Source organism: Halichoerus grypus, chromosome 8, assembly GCF_964656455.1.
Source record: "Halichoerus grypus chromosome 8, mHalGry1.hap1.1, whole genome shotgun sequence".
In the NCBI taxonomy this organism is placed as follows: domain Eukaryota; kingdom Metazoa; phylum Chordata; class Mammalia; order Carnivora; family Phocidae; genus Halichoerus; species Halichoerus grypus.
The window spans coordinates 95746511-95762397 of NC_135719.1; the positions used below are offsets into that span (position 1 = coordinate 95746511).

General features: G+C 38.7%; 2 long non-coding RNA genes across 2 annotated transcripts in view; one reads left to right on the plus strand and one right to left on the minus strand.

Annotated features, from left to right (window-relative positions):
- LOC118522646 (uncharacterized) overlaps window positions 1-15887 on the plus strand; it is a 1210141-nt gene that overhangs the window by 501225 nt on the left and 693029 nt on the right. The window lies entirely within an intron of this gene.
- Window positions 11206-15887, minus strand: part of LOC118534832 (uncharacterized) — a 29340-nt gene continuing 24658 nt past the window's right edge. Inside the window, exon 4 of the long non-coding RNA XR_013440669.1 lies at window positions 11206-11297. This is a non-coding gene — a long non-coding RNA (uncharacterized LOC118534832). The remainder of the gene's footprint in view (window positions 11298-15887) is intronic.

Below are 15887 nucleotides of genomic sequence, written 5' to 3' on the forward strand. Positions count from 1 at the left end.
TAATTGTCTTTCTCTGATTGACTTATTTCACATAGCATAATCCCCTCCAGTTCCATCCATGTCAACGCAAATGGTGGGTATTCATCCTTTCTGATGGCTGAGTAATATTCCATTGTATATATGGACCACATCTTCTTTATTCATTCATCTGTTGAAGGACATCTAGGCTCCTTCCACAGTTTGGGTATTATGAACATTTCTGCTATGAACATTGGGGTGCATATGCCCCTTCTTTTCACTACGTCTGTATCTTTGGGGTAAATACCTAGTAGTGCAATTGCTGGGTTGTAGAGTAACTCTATTTTTAATGTCTTGAGGAACCTCCATACTGTTTTCCAGAGTGGCTGTACCAGCTTGCATTACACCAACAGTGTAAGAGAGTTCCTTTTTCTCTACATCCTCGCCAACATTTGTTGTTTCCTGTCTTATTAATTTTTGCCATTCTAACTGGTGTAAGGTGGTATCTCATTGTGGTTTTGATTTGTATTTCCCTGATGGCTAGTTATGTTGAACATTTTTTCATGTGTCTGTTAGCCATTTGTATGTCTTCTCTGGAGAAGAAGGTATAGCAATCTTAAAGGCATTTACTATAGCTTGAAATGTAATAAATTTATTTTCTTATAGTTTTGGATTAATGGAACTCTACATTTGTGAAAAACTTTTTATGTGTTAAGTTACATTTTTTATTTTCTTAACAAATGAGATGGTGGCCATTGGAAGGTAGGAATGACTACAAAGAAATGAGCATAGCTTAGTCAAAGGGTGGTAAAAAATACAGGCTTTCTTATAGCTGAAATGATGAAAAGTATGAGTAAAAAGTATTTTCAAGTGTTCTTTGCTCTTTTGTTACTTGCCATCTACCTCCTTCTCAGCTATAGTGCTTCTGATTTTTTATAGTATTTTTTCCAGGTAGAAAATTTTGGTTGCTGGGGTAAAAAGATTCCTATTATTGTAGATAGTATTAAAATGGATTATCATAATCCTTGTCTTTTATTATAGGTATCTTTGTGGAAGCAAATGGAAATAAAAAGATTTGACATTTGTAGAAACCAAATACCTGAAATGACTAACAAATTCTACTATTTGCAAACTTGAACTAAAGCTGAAACCAATCTTTTTTTCTTTTTTCTTTTGGCTCAACTATTCCCTTCTACTTAAAGTTTCTTGCATTCTTCTTTTATGAACTGGATTATAAGATTCTTCATCTCTGAATTGGTACTCTTCCTGTGGTTTTGTAGTGAAATCAGATTTTCTCTCAGGTACAGTCATACTTTATGAATCAGTTCAAAGAAGCAGACACTGAAGCCATGAAGACTGAGCATAGAGACAGAATGGATTTACTATTGTAATCAGCAAATCTCACTCAGAAATATCCCTTTGACATTTAACAATATATACTACTGTCCTGCAAAGTAACTAGGCATAAATAGTATATGGTTTAAGAAGATGACTTAAGTCTTAGTTTTAAACAATTCAATCAATTTAGAATCCTATTTTTTTAAATTTCTAGGTCATTTTTATCTAAAAATAATACTGTGTTAAAAATTGTGTCTGATTCAATGTACTGCTAATCAATTTTCTCCTTCTATCTCTGACTCTCTTTTATGTGTCTCTCTGGTCTCATGTTTTTCCACTCTCATGTCCTGGTCAGGTTTCCTCTCCTTTTGACACCGTGCTCCTCCCTTAGCAGCATTCCTACGTCTCTTCTGTCCTGTGAGGTTGCTGTGTATAGCTGCTCTCAACTCTACACTCAATATATCAAATAGGCATAGAAGGTGTTCTGTGAGTTGGGCCTCAGATGGAGAAGAGCCAGGAGTGGGGTCAGTTGTCTGTGTATGGCCAGCCCAAGGATGCCAGCACAACTGGTACAATTTGTGGCAGAGGAAACAAAGACTGAGCAGGGTGGCACCCCTTGAGCTAGATTTAGGGGCAGGCCAGCCGAGCAGCAATTGTTGAGGAAACCATAGAGAAAGGAAGCTGAAATATCACTAAAATGAAACAGAGCTGTTTAATCCAACTTTCCATGTGTAACTTCTTACATAACCGGAAAATGTAATTTGGCCACACTAATGCCAAAGTAGACACTGCCCTTAAATGGAAAGGAAGAGAAAAAGGCATTCTCACAGTGTTGATACATAGGCTAAACGTTTTTTTGCAACCTACTTGGAGTCTGCCAAAGTCAGAAGCTATAGTCCGCTCTAACTCTGAGCTTGAATAACACCTGGTCTACTGTAGTTTACTTGGAATGAGTGATTTTCACAAAATTTAACCTAAACCTAATTTCTCCAAAATGCTTCCAAGCAAGCAGTCTGGTTTATACCTCTGCAAAAGAAAATAAGAACTACAGAAAAATAGGAAATGCTTTGTTGAGTTTTTTGTTTTTGTTTTTCATAACCTGGGTTCTCCTTAACTGGTAGAGAAGACCAGGGGAGCAAATTTGTTTTCATATACTATTTTTTTAAAATTTTATTTTATTATGTTATGTTAATCACCATACATTACATCGTTAGTTTTTGATGTAGTGTTCCATGATTCATTGTTTGCATATAACATCCAGTGCTCCATTTAGTACCTGCCCTCTTTAATACCCATCACCAGGCTGACCCATCCCCTCACCCCCCTCACCTCTAGAACCCTCAGTTTGTTTCTCAGAGTCCATAGTCTCTCATGGTTCGTCTCCCCCTCTGATTCCCCCCCTTCGTTTTTTCCTTCCTACTATCTTCTCTCTCTCTCTTTTTTTTTAACATATAATGTAGTATTTGTTTCAGAGGTACAGGTCGGTGATTCAACAGTCTTAAACAATTCACAGCACTCACCATAGCACATACCCTCCCCAATGTCCATCACCCAGCCACCCCATCCCTCCCACCCCCCACCACTCCAGCAACCCTCAGTTTGTTTCCTGAGATTAAGAATTCCTCATATCAGTGAGATCATATGATACATGTCTTTCTCTGTTTGACTTATTTCGCTTAGCATAATACCCTCTAGTTCCATCCACATCGTTGCAAATGGCAAGATTTTGTGTGTTTTTTTTTTGGATGGCTGCATAATATTCCGTTGTATATATATATACCACATCTTCTTTATCCATTCATCTGTTGATGGACATCTTGGCTCTTTCCGTAGTTTGGCTATTGTGGACATTGCTGCTATAAATATCGGGGTGCATGTACCCCTTCGGATCACTACATTTGTATCTTTGGGGTAAATACCCAGTAGTGCAATTGCTGGGTCATATGGTAGCTCTATTTTCAACTTTTTGAGGAACCTCCACACTGTTTTCCAGAGTGGAGCACCAGCTTGCTTTCCCACCAACAATGTAGGAGGGTTCCCATTTCTCTGCATCCTTGCCAACATCTGTTGTTTCCTGACTTGTTAATTTTAGCCATTCTGACTGGTGTGAGGTGGTACCTCATTGAGGTTTTGATTTGGATTTCCCTGTTGCTGAGTGATGTTGAGCACTTTTTCATGTGTCTGTTAGCCATTTGGATGTCTTCTTTGTAAAAATGTCTGTTCATGTCTTCTGCCCATTTCTTGTTTGGATTAGTTGTTCTTTGGGTGTTGAGTTTGATAAGTCCTTTATAAATTTTAGATATTAGCCCTTTATCTGATATGTCATTTGCAAATATCTTCTCCCATTCTGTCAGTTGTCTTTTGGTTTTGTTGACTGTTTCCTATGCTGTGCAAAAGCTTTTTATCTTGATGAAGTCCCAATAGTTCATTTTTGCCCTTGCTTCCCTTGCCTTTGGCGATGTTTCTAGGAAGAAGTTGCTGCGGCTGAGGTCGAAGAGGTTGCTGCCTGTGTTCTTCTCTAGGATTTTGGTGGATTCCTGTCTCACATTTAGGTCTTTCATACATTTTGAGTTTATTTTTGTGTGTGGTGTAAGGAAATGGTCCAGTTTCATTCTTCTGCATGTGGCTGTCCAATTTTCCCAACACCATTTGTTGAAGAGACTGTCTTTTTTCCATTGGACATTCTTTCCTGCTTTGTCAAAGATTAGTTGACCATAGAGTTAAGAGTCCATTTCTGGGCTCTCTATTCTGTTCCACTGATCTATATATCTGTTTTTGTGCCAGTACCATACTGTCTTGATGATTATAGCTTTGTAATAGAGTTTGAAGTCTGGAATTGTGATGCCACCAGCTTTGCTTTTCTTTTTCAACATTCCTCTGGCTATTCGGGGTCTTTTCTGGTTCCATACAAATTTTAGGATGATTTGTTCCATTTCTTTGAAAAAAGTGGATGGTATTTTGATAGGGATTGCATTAAATGTGTACATTGCTCTAGGTAGCATTGACATATTCACAATATTTGTTCTTCCAATCCATGAGCGTGGAACATTTTTCCATTTCGTTGTGTCTTCCTCAATTTCTTTCATGAGTATTTTATAGTTTTCTGAGTACAGATCCTTTGCCTCTTTGGTTAGATTTATTCCTAGGTATCTTATGGTTTTGGGTGCAATTGTAAATGGGATCGACTCCTTAATTTCTCCTTCTTCTGTTTTGTTGTTGGTATATATAAATGCAACTGGTTTCTGTGCATTTATTTTATATCCTGCCACTTTACTGAATTCCCGTATGAGTTCTAGCAGTTTTGGGGTGGAGTCTTTTGGGTTTTCACATAAAATATCATATCATCTGCAAAGAGTGAGAGTTTGACTTCTTCTTTGCCAATTTGGATACCTTTTATTTCTTTTTATTGTCTGATTGCTGAGGCTAGGACTTCTAGTACTATGTTGAATAGCAGTGGTGATAGTGGACATCCCTGCCACGTTCCTGACCTTAGGGGGAAAGCTCTCAGTTTTTCCCCATTGAGAGTGATATTCGTTATGGGTTTTTCATAGATGGCTTTCATGATATTGAGGTATGTGCCCTCTATCCCTATACTCTGAAGAGTTTTGATCAAGAAAGGATGCTGTACTTTGTCAAATGCTTTTTCTGCATCTATTGAGAGGATCATATGGTTCTTGTTATTTCTTTTATTAATGTATTGTATCACATTGATTGATTTGTGGATGTTGAACCAACCTTGCAGCCCAGGAATAAATCCCACTTGGTCGTGGTGAATAACCTTTTAATGTACTGTTGGATACTATTGGCTAGTATTTTGGTAAGAATTTTTGCATCCATGTTCATCAAGGATATTGGTCTGTAATTCTCCTTTTTGATGGGGTCTTTTTCTGGTTTTGGGATCAAGGTAATGGTGGCCTCATAAAACGAGTTTGGAAGTTTTCCTTCCATTTCTAATTTTTGGAACAGTTTCAGAAGAATAAGTAGTAATTCTTCCTTAAATGTTTGGTAGAATTCCCCTGGGAAGCCATCTGGCCCTGGGCTCTTGTTTGTTGGGAGATTTTTGATGACTGCTTCAATTTCCTTAGGTCTGTTCAGGTTTTCTATTTCTTCCTGGTTCAGTTTTGGTAGTTTATACATTTCTAGGAATGCATCCATTGAGTCCAGATTGTCTAATTTGCAGGCATATAGTAGCTCATAATATGTTCTTATAATTGTTTGTATTTCTTTGGTGTTGGTTGTGATCTTTCCCCTTTCATTCATGATTTTATTTATTTGGGTCATTTCTCTTTTCTTTTTGATAAGTCTGGCCAGGGGTTTATCAATCTTATTAATTCTTTCAAAGAACCAGCTCCTAGTTTTGTTGATCTTTTGGTTTATATGTCATTGACTTCTGTTGCCAATCTAATGTTTCTACCATTGTAGGTTACAGACCTCTTGTCCCGAGCTGCTTTCAGGATTTTCTCTTTGTTTCTGAGACTTGTGAGTTTTACTATTAGATGTCGGGGTGTTGACCTATTTTTATTGATTTTGAGGGGGGTTCTCTGTGCCTCCTGGATTTTGATGCCTGTTTCCTTCCCCAAATTAGGGAAGTTCTCTGCTATAATTTGCTCCAGTATACCTTCTGCCCCTCTCTCTTTTTTCTTCTTCTGGGATCCCAATTATTCTAATATTGTTTCGTCTTATGGTATCACTTATCTCTTGAATTCTGCCCTCATGATCCAGTAGTTATTTATCTCTCTTTTTCTCAGCTTATTTATTCTCCATCATTTGGTCTTCTATCTCACTGATTCTTTCTTCTGCCTCATTTATCCTAGCAGTTAGAGCCTCCATTTTTGATTACACCTCATTAATAGCCTTTTTGATTTCTACTTGGTTAGATTTTAATTCTTTTATTTCTCCAGAAAGGGTTTCACTAGTATGTTCCATGCTTTTTCCAAGCCCAGCTAGTATCTTTATAATCATCTTTCTGAACTCTAGTTTCGACATCTTAATAATGTCCATATTGATTAGGTCCCTGGCAGTTGGTACTCCATGCTCAGCCAGCCTGTGACCGAATGTTTCTATCTCTGGCACAGGACCCTGTTTGGAGTCTCTAAACCCAGCCTATTCCTGAGGTGCGCTCCCACACTACTCCTCCTGGGGGAGAAAGGGTAGTCTCTCTGGATCTGCCACTTGTTGGGTCCTTGCTGGAAGAGTAGTGGCCCGACTGTGCCCCGGATCACAGTTTATGGCAACCCGACCTCAGAGCCCAATCCTCAGCTTCGTCTCTGCAGCTGGCTTCCCTGCTTCAATACCTGGGAGCTCTGCTGCACTCAGGCACCCCCGGTCTTTCTGTGACCCTGAGGGTCCAGAGACCACACTGTCCCAGCGAAGGTTCCACCCCCCACTTAGCCAGTGGGGTGACGACCCTCAGCAGAGCAGACTTCTAAAAGTTCCGTTTTTGTGCTCCGCTGCTCTATCACTTACCGGTAGCTGGCTGATGGAGGCTCCCTCTCCCTGTGGTCTATCTTCCCATATATCACCTCGCATTCACATCTTGACATGTCCTAACTTCCAGAAAGTGGTCGCTTTTCTGTTCAGAGAGTTGCTTCTATTCTTTTATTTTTTAATTTAATTTAATTTGATTTTATTATGTTATGTTAATCACCATACAATACATTATTAGTTTTTGATGTGGTGATCCATGATCCATTGTTTTCCTGTAACATGCAGTGCTCCATGCAGTATGTGCCCTACTTAATACCCATCACCAGGCTAACCCATCCCCCCACCCACCTCCCCTCTTAAACCCTGTTTGTTTCTCAGAGTCCATGGTCTCTCATGGTTCATCTCTCCCTCCAATTTCCCCCCCTTCATTTTTCCCTTCCTTCTCCTAATGTCCTCCATGCTATTCCTTATGTTCCCCAAATAAGTGAAACCATGTGATAATTGACTTTCTCTGTTTGACTTATTTCACGTAGCATAATCTCCTCCAGTCCCATCCATGTTGATGTAAAAGTTGGGTATTCATCCTTTCTGATGGCTGAGTAATATTCCATTGTACATATGGACCACATCTTCTTTATCCATTCATCTGTTGAAGGGCATCTCGGCTCTTTCCACAGTTTGGCTATTGTGGACATTGCTGCTCTGAACACTGGGGTGCATATGGCCCTTCTTTACACTACATCTGTGTCTTTGGGGTAAATACCTAGGAGTGCAATTGCTGGGTCATAGGGTAGCTCTATTTTTAATTTTTTGAGTCACCTCCACACTGTTTTCCAAAGTGCTGTACCAACTTGCATTCCCACCAACAGTGTAAGAAGGTTCCCCTTTCTCCACAACCTCTCCAACATTTGTTGTTTCTTTCCCTGTCCATTTTTGCCATTCTAACTGGTGTAAGGTGGTATCTCAGTGTGGTTTTGATTTGGATTTCCTTGATGGCTAAGGATGATGAACATTTTTTCATGTGTCTGTTAGTCATTTGTATGTCCTCTTCAGAGAAGTGTCTTTTTTGTCTTCTGCCCATTTTTTGATTTGATTATTTGTTTTTTGGGTGTTGAGTTTGAGAAGTTCTTTACAGATCTTGGATACCAGCCCTTTATCTGTAGTGTCATTTGCAAATATCTTCTCCCATTCTGTGGATTGCCTCTTTGTTTTGATGACTGTTTCCTTTACTGTGCAGAAGCTTTTTATCTTGATGAAGGCTCAAAAGTTCATTTTTGCTTTTGTTTCACTAGCTTTTGGAGATGTATCTTGAGAGAAGTTGCTGTGGCTGATGTCTTGGAGGTTACTGCCTCTGTTCTCCTCTAGGATTTTGATGGATTCCTGTCTCACATTGAGGTCTTTCATCCATTTTGAGTTTATCTTTGTGTATGATGTTAGAGAATGGCTGAGTTTCATTCTTCTGCATGTGGCTGTCCAATTTTCCCAGCACCAATTAGTGAAGAGACTGTCTTTTTTCCATTGCATATTTTTTCCTGCTTTGTTGAAGATTATTTGACCATAGAGTTGAGGGTTCATATTGGGCTCTCTGTTCTGTTCCATTAGTCTATATGTCTGTTTTTGTGCCAGTACCATGCTGTCTTGGTGATCACAGCTTTGTAATATAGCTTGAAATCGGGCAACATGATGCCCCAGCTTTGTTTTTCTTTTTCAACATTTCCTTCGCGATTCGGGGTCTTTTCTGATTCCATACAAATTTTAGGATTGTTCCAGCACTTTGAAAAATGTCATTGGAATTTTGATTGGGATGGCATTGAAGGGATTTGATTGGGATGGCATTGGGATGGTATAGATTGCTCTGGTAGCATAGACATTTTAACAATGTTTATTCTTCCGATCCATAAGCATGGAATGTTTTTCTATCTCTTTGTGTCTTCTTCAATTTGTTTCATGAGTGTTCTGTAGTTCCTAGAGTATAGATCCTTTACCTCTTTGGTTAGGTTTATTCCAAGGTATCTTATGGTTTTTGGTGCTATTGTAAATGGAATCCTTTCTCTAATTTCTCTTTCTACAGTTGCGTTGTTAGTGTATAAGAAAGCAACTGATTTCTGTGCATTGATTTCGTATCCTGCCACATTACTGAATTGCTGTATGAGTTCTAGTAATTTGGGGGTGGAGTCTTTGGGTTTTCCACATAAAGTATCATGTCATCTGTGAAAAGATAGAGTTTGACTTCTTCTTTGCCAATTTGAATACCTTTTTTGTTGTTGTCTGATTGCTGTTGCTAGGACTTCTAGTACTATGTTGAACGATAGTGGCGAGAGTGGGCATCCTTGATGTGTTCCTGATCTTAAGGGAAAGGCTCTCAGCTTTTCCCCATTGAGGATGATATTCACTGTGGGTTTTTCAGAGATGGATTTTATGAACTTGAGGAATGTTCCCTCTATCCCTATACTCTGAAGAGTTTTAATCAGGAAAGGATGCTGTATTTTGTCAAATGCTTTTTCTGCATCAATTGAGAAGACAATATGGTTCTTCTCTCTCCTCTTATTAATGTGTTCTATCACATTGATTGATTTGCAAATGTTGAACCACCCCTTGCATCCGGGGGATAAATCCCACTTGGTCGTGGTGGATGATCCTTTTAATATATTGTTGGAACCTGTTAGCTAGGATTTTGGAATCCATATTCATCAGGGATATTGGTCTGAAATTCTCCTTTTTGATGGGGTCTTTGCCTGGTTTGGGGATTAAGATAATGCTGGCCTCATAGAATGAGTCTGGAAGCTTTCCTTCTGTTTCTATTTTTTGAAACAGCTTCAGCAAAATAGGTATTATTTCTTCTTTGAATGTTTGGTAGAAATAAGAAGAGTGTGGCTAGAATGTAGGGAATGCAGAGAATAGATTAGAGAGGTAGGTGAGGGCCAGATTATATAGGATTTTAGAAGCCACAGTCAAGTTTTATTCTCGTCACTCTGGGATGCCATTTGTGAGTTTTTAGAAATAGAGAAAGTAGCAATATAAGACACTGTGTACCTCTGAAACAAATAATACATTATATGTAAAAAAAAAAAAAAAAGAAAGCAGGAGGGGAAGAATGAAGGGGGGGAAATCAGAGGGGGAGACAAACCATGAGAGACTATGGACTCTGAAAAACAAACTGAGGGTTGTAGAGGGGAGAGGGGTGGTAGGGGGAGAGATTAGCCTGGTGATGTGTATTAAAGAAGGCACTTCTGCACAGAGCACTGGTTGTTATACGCAAACAATGAATCAAGGAACACTACATCAAAAACTAATGATGTAATATATGGTGATTAACATAACATGAAAAAAAAAGAAATACAAAAAAAGAAAAAAGACACTGTGGAAGATGGGTCACTGGGGATTAAGAGTGGGAGACCAGGAAATCTGTTAGGATGTTAATGTAGTATTCCAGGTGAGAGATGAGATAGTTTACATTAAGTTGCACCAACAAAAAAGATGAGAAATTACTAAATTGGGAATGCACCTTTGAAGTAGAGACAGGAAGAGTTAGTGATTCATTAGTTGATGGGTGTGAGGGAAAAAATGAAACATACTCAAGGGTCAATCCAAGTTTTTATATTTGAGTAACCATATGAACGGTGTGCCATTTATTGAGAGGGGGAATGTTTGAGGCTAAGTGCATTTTCCAGGCTTGAATTTATGTTTTACTTGGGCTTTCTTAGGTTACAATGGTGATGACATGTAAGTAGGTAGTTTATGAATCTGGGACAAAGGTGAATTGACCAGTCTGGAGATACAACTTGGAAGATCATCAGCATAAATATTGTTTAAAGCCATTTGATGAAAAGTCACCTAAGGAGACATAGTGTCAAGAAAAGGGTCAAAGTGAGTCCGTGGGGTCAATCCAACCTTTACAAATCTGACTAGAGAGAAGGAGGGGGCAACAAAGTGAACTGAGAAAGTATGAGCAGGGAAGCAGTAGGAAAATCTAGTAACTGATTACCCAGCAGTACATGAATGTTTTCAAAAAAGAGAGAGGACTCAAACATGTGAAAATTGTTAAAAAGTAGAAGATGAAGATGGAGTACTAACCACTGGTGAACTACCTCTTTTTCTCATGTGATAATCTCCCCAACTTGGGCCTCTCAATCTCCATCTGTTGGTGGAACCCTGACTCAGTAACAGGGAAGCAATCCTATCCCTAGATCAATCAGTAATTCATATTATTGGTATTTTATTTAACCTTACTAACCTATTGCCTGAGGCTTGCTCCTCAGTGACTAGGGTGACCATATGTCCCTGTTTGCTCAGCTAAGTCTCAGATAATGCTTTTTAGTGCTTCATTTTATGACCAAAAGTGTATGATAAATTATATGGTCACCCTACCAGTAATCTTGAGTTTGAAGCACCAGGGGCAAGGACTCAGTTATAGGGGAAATATATTCTGCTTATGTGAAGTGCAGAAGAATTTTTGCTGCTTTTGGCTTGCAAAGCAGCTGAGTCCTCTGAAAACTGTAGAGATTTGGTGAAATTCCAGATGTAAGTTGATAGTGACAGGTCTGGTCAGGTCCAGTGAGTCAGGCTTTTCCAAACTGCATTTCAGTGAATGGAATTGAGGGTTAAGGAAGGAATAATCTTACATTCATATTGCTCATGCACAGGCTCGTGAGATACCTCATTTAGGTATTCTCAATTTGGCTCTCGATTTGGATTGGTTTCAGTGCCTCCCAACATTTTTCATGCCATTGCCCATATTGAACATGATAGTGTATTTGCTGTTCATTGGAGTAAATGTACCAACACCATATGCCTGGAGGATACAAGTACTCATGAGTAACCCATTCATGACACAGGAATGGGTCATAGCATGCTACTGGGAAAGCTGCATGAGAGACAGGCCCTTTAGGAGGCAGGTGAGAGATTCCTGAACAATTTTACAAGAGGCAGGGGAAGTAGCCACTGTGACATAAGACTGAAAATGCCTGCTTATGAGAGAGCAGACACAGTTTCCCAAGTGGAGCCCCACTGGATCCCATACTGGAGGGGACTGTGTATGCCTTAAGAAACACATTTCAAATTAGAAGTAGTGAGTGTCAGCTATCACCATTATACATTTTCCATAGATTGAGAAAAGACAGTAATGTTTCCAATGCTACTCTCTAAGAGAATAACTTGTATTGGTAGATTCCTACCCCTAACAAGATAAGATATACAGAGCAGCATAATCGAAATCTTTATGGGCTAGGTCTTCCATTTGAGTTTATGTTCTTGGATTCTTAAAAACAAACAAACTGTTGTAGATGGACTCCAAACTGACTTTCTACCTACTTTTGAGTTCCTAAGCATTGGCCTCTATGAAACTATTACCTATGATAATGGTTGTATGGGCTGGGAATTGCCTTATTTTCTAAATTTGGAGGCTATGGCCCAGAGTTGCAAAAATCTCGTGTCTTACTAATGCTTTGAATTCTTCAAAGTAAGGCTCAAGAGAAATTTATTTTTGAATAATTCAACAACTTAATACCTAAAAGACTACATCGATTCCAGTGAAAGAGCCTAAGCTTCAGCTGTGAAAAGAACCCTAACTATAACAGCTGAGACTGGATAGAATTAGAAGGTTTGGAGGGGGGTAATTGTTGAATGTTAATTAATTCACAGAAGCAAGATATTTTAACTTTGGACATCATTTGGGCCTTTAAATTTGGGCTTTAACTTGCAAAAAGATTTAATTTTTAGATTGTTGCTCTCAGAAAATTTTATAATGGAAGAAATTTTATATTCAAATTTTCAGCTTCTTTTATACTGGAGATATTTAATGATTGGAATCTCTTGATGTTATCATTCGATCTCACTGCAGAACCCCCTACTGGACAGTGTGGGATGGAGGTAATTCAGGATGGGAAATATCATAGTGAGATTTTTGGCCTTTAGTGTAAAGTGAATATGTTACAAAGGATTTCTGATTAACCTTTGTTCTAACATAATTCCTTCAGGGAGGTAATAGCCTTCTGCAGTGCCCATCTGCCTGTGTGAGACTTCATACTGCCCATGCACCCTTGCCAGCTGACTGTTCTGTTGCTATTTCAAGACACACTCTGATTTGGGTTTCAGCATGAAATTATGGCAAATGGCCCTTTCACTCAAATACATGGAACTCCTGGCATTAGACTTTTCTTAATATGATTATCTCAAAGTACTTAGCCTGGTTTTAACCCATGGACTTAATTACAGGATGCGGCTTTTTACTTTAGTCTGGTCCTGGGTTAAACGATTCCTTCTCTTCCTTGATGTGCCCCGTTGTCATCCAAGGCCTGGCCCTGATACTGATCACACAATTGTTCTACCATTGCCTGAGCCTGTCAGTGTAACCCAGGCCATAACTTAATGTTGTGTGTTTGTATCCAATCTGGACTTCTTGAAGAAGGCAGTTTGACTTGGTTTATAAAAAATGCTGGTTTATAGGAATGCATGGAATAAAAAAGTTGAAAACAAAAAGTAAATCCATTATCTCAACAAAGCAATATTTTTATTTCTCCCCAATAGTAGATAGTAAGACTATTTTAAAAATTAGGAATTTCATATGTTTAAGATCACTTATTGCATCATTTTGCAGATGTAATAGAACACCAGAGCTGCCAAGGATTTCTCCCTTCCTGTTTCTTCCATTTCTCTTTCTGCAGAGCAGGGATGCAGATCCAGATCCTTCTGACTTGAGAACCTGGGCCCCAAACCTCTGTGATTCACTGCCTCTCTCTATGCTTTATTCCACATGACCTGCCTCCTCCTTCCATACCTTTTATGAATTTATTCCCAAGGGTGGGACACTGATTTCCCTGAACCAAATGAGAATAGTAAATGCTGTCCAAACAGCAAATGCCAAGTGTCATGGAGCATAACTTGGAGGTGAATTATGGAGCCAGGAAAACTCTAGTTACTTAAAATACCATGTTTTGTTTTTTTACCTTGGATCCCATATGGGTTAAATGCAGACTTGCGTCAGCAAGATCTGGGTTTCCTTCCCAGATCTATCACTCATCATGACCTGTGGAAGGCTACTTAAACTCTTAGACCTTCAGTCTCTTCATATATAAAATGGGGAACTAGGTCTGCTTTCCATTGGCTTTTTGTGAGAATTAAATGAAATGATTCTTAGCACAATGACAGACTCTAGTAAGAGCTCAATAAATGGGAAACATTAGAGTGACACTGCTCTGTGTTCTGAAAAAAAATTGGTTTGAAGTTCATTGTTGAGTTTGCTTCCTTTTCTTCATCTGGGATGTTTTTGTAAGGAAAATTCTGTTAGATGGAGAATTTGTCTCCTTAGGGAGCAGTGCATGCTGGTGCCAATGCTTCCTATAGCTAATCACCTGCTAGACTTTGTGAGGGGATTGGCATTATAAAAAGGAAGGGCAAAGAAGTCTTCCCTCTGGACCAGACTCAAACTAAGTATTTGTGACTTACTTGAGGCAGCAGGTGCTCATTTCATGTACTGAAATCTCCCTTCTTTCCTTCCTTCCTTCCTTCCTTCCTTCCTTCCTTCCTTCCTTCCTTCCTTCCATTGTGAGATATGCCATACATACAGAAATACCACAATTTAATAATCCATTTCACTTTTTATTGACTGTGTCCATCAGGGTTCCTTTAGAAAAGAAGCAGAACAACCATGAGTGTTTTGAAAATAAAAGATTTATTATAGACATAGACTTCTCACAAATATGAGAGTAACTTGGAAAGTGAAGTTCTAGAAGGGAGAGTTCAGACATCAGAGAGAGAGTGTGTGTGTCATTAAATAGCTCCCTCCTTAAACAGTGTCACAAATAGCAAGTCAAAACTTGCAGAGGAAACAAGAAAGTGGAACACAACTAACCACCAAGGTGGGATATGAAGAAGGAGCTTGTGGAGAGGTGTCTGCATTAGGAAAGACCAAGCATTTGGTGGTAGACTTAAGGGGCCAATTTGATTAGCAAGGCCAGCAAGGGGAAAGAAAAGCTGGGCATGAAATGGAGAAGAGTGAGAGCAAGCTGGGAGCCATTGGACACCTCTACATTTCTTAGTCTATTTACTACCTGACCATAACGATCTGAGAATAATGGCAGCTGCTTTGCTTCTTCTTTCCAAATCTCACAGAAATCCTTTCTTTAGCTTACTCTTACACAGAACTAGTTAGGAAAGGGGATTCTGGAAAATGTAGTTCCCAGTTTAACTAAATTGACATAACACAACTACCACATTAATATGTGGCTTATTTTCAATTGTGGTAAGCAGAAGAGTGGTCCCTCAAAAATGTCCCAGAACATGTGAATATGTTCCCTTTCATGGCAAAATGGATTTCGGACTTTGCCAGAAATGATTAAGGATGAGGACCTTGAGATGGGACGATTATTCTGGATTATCTAGATGGGCCCAGCCCAGTCTCATTATTACTTAAAAGGGGAAGAATCTTTCCAGGCTAAGGTCAGAGGCTGAGTGTGACTTATATAAGAATGATCAAAGATATGCCATGTTGCTGGTTTTGAAGATGGTGGAAGGAGGCCATGAACCAAGGAAAATGGGTGGCTTTAAAAAGTGGGAAAAACAAGGAAACACATTCTCCCTACTACCTTCAGAAAGGAATTCAGTTCTGCTGTCACCTTGAGTTTAGCCCTGTGATGTCTTTGTCAGACTTTTAAACTATAGAACTATAAGAAATTAAATTTGTGTTGTTTTAAGCTACTAAGTTTGTGACAATTTTTTACAACAGTAGCAATTGAAAACTAATATACCAGATTCTTCTACTATGGACAATACTGTTATTCTCATGCTTGTACGTGTATCTTGGGTTCATGTATACAAGGTTTTATACAGTATATTTTGGAAGCATATTTCTAGAAATGGAATTTCTGGATCCTAAGATATATTATCTTCAAATTCATTCCAAAGTGATATTAACTCTTTATAAAAACAAAGACAATTACCAAAACCTGTTGGGATTTTGACTGGGTTTTCATTATATTATTGACCATTTAGGGGGTATTTACCATTTTTGTATTATTAAGTCTTCTAACTCCTTCACATAATCTTTCTCTCTCTTTTCTAATACAGATATTCAATAGTTTTCAGTAAAATATTAAAATGTTATAATTTTCCCTCCAGAAGTCATACACAAATTTTGTCCTTGGCATTTTATATTTATGCTCTTTTAA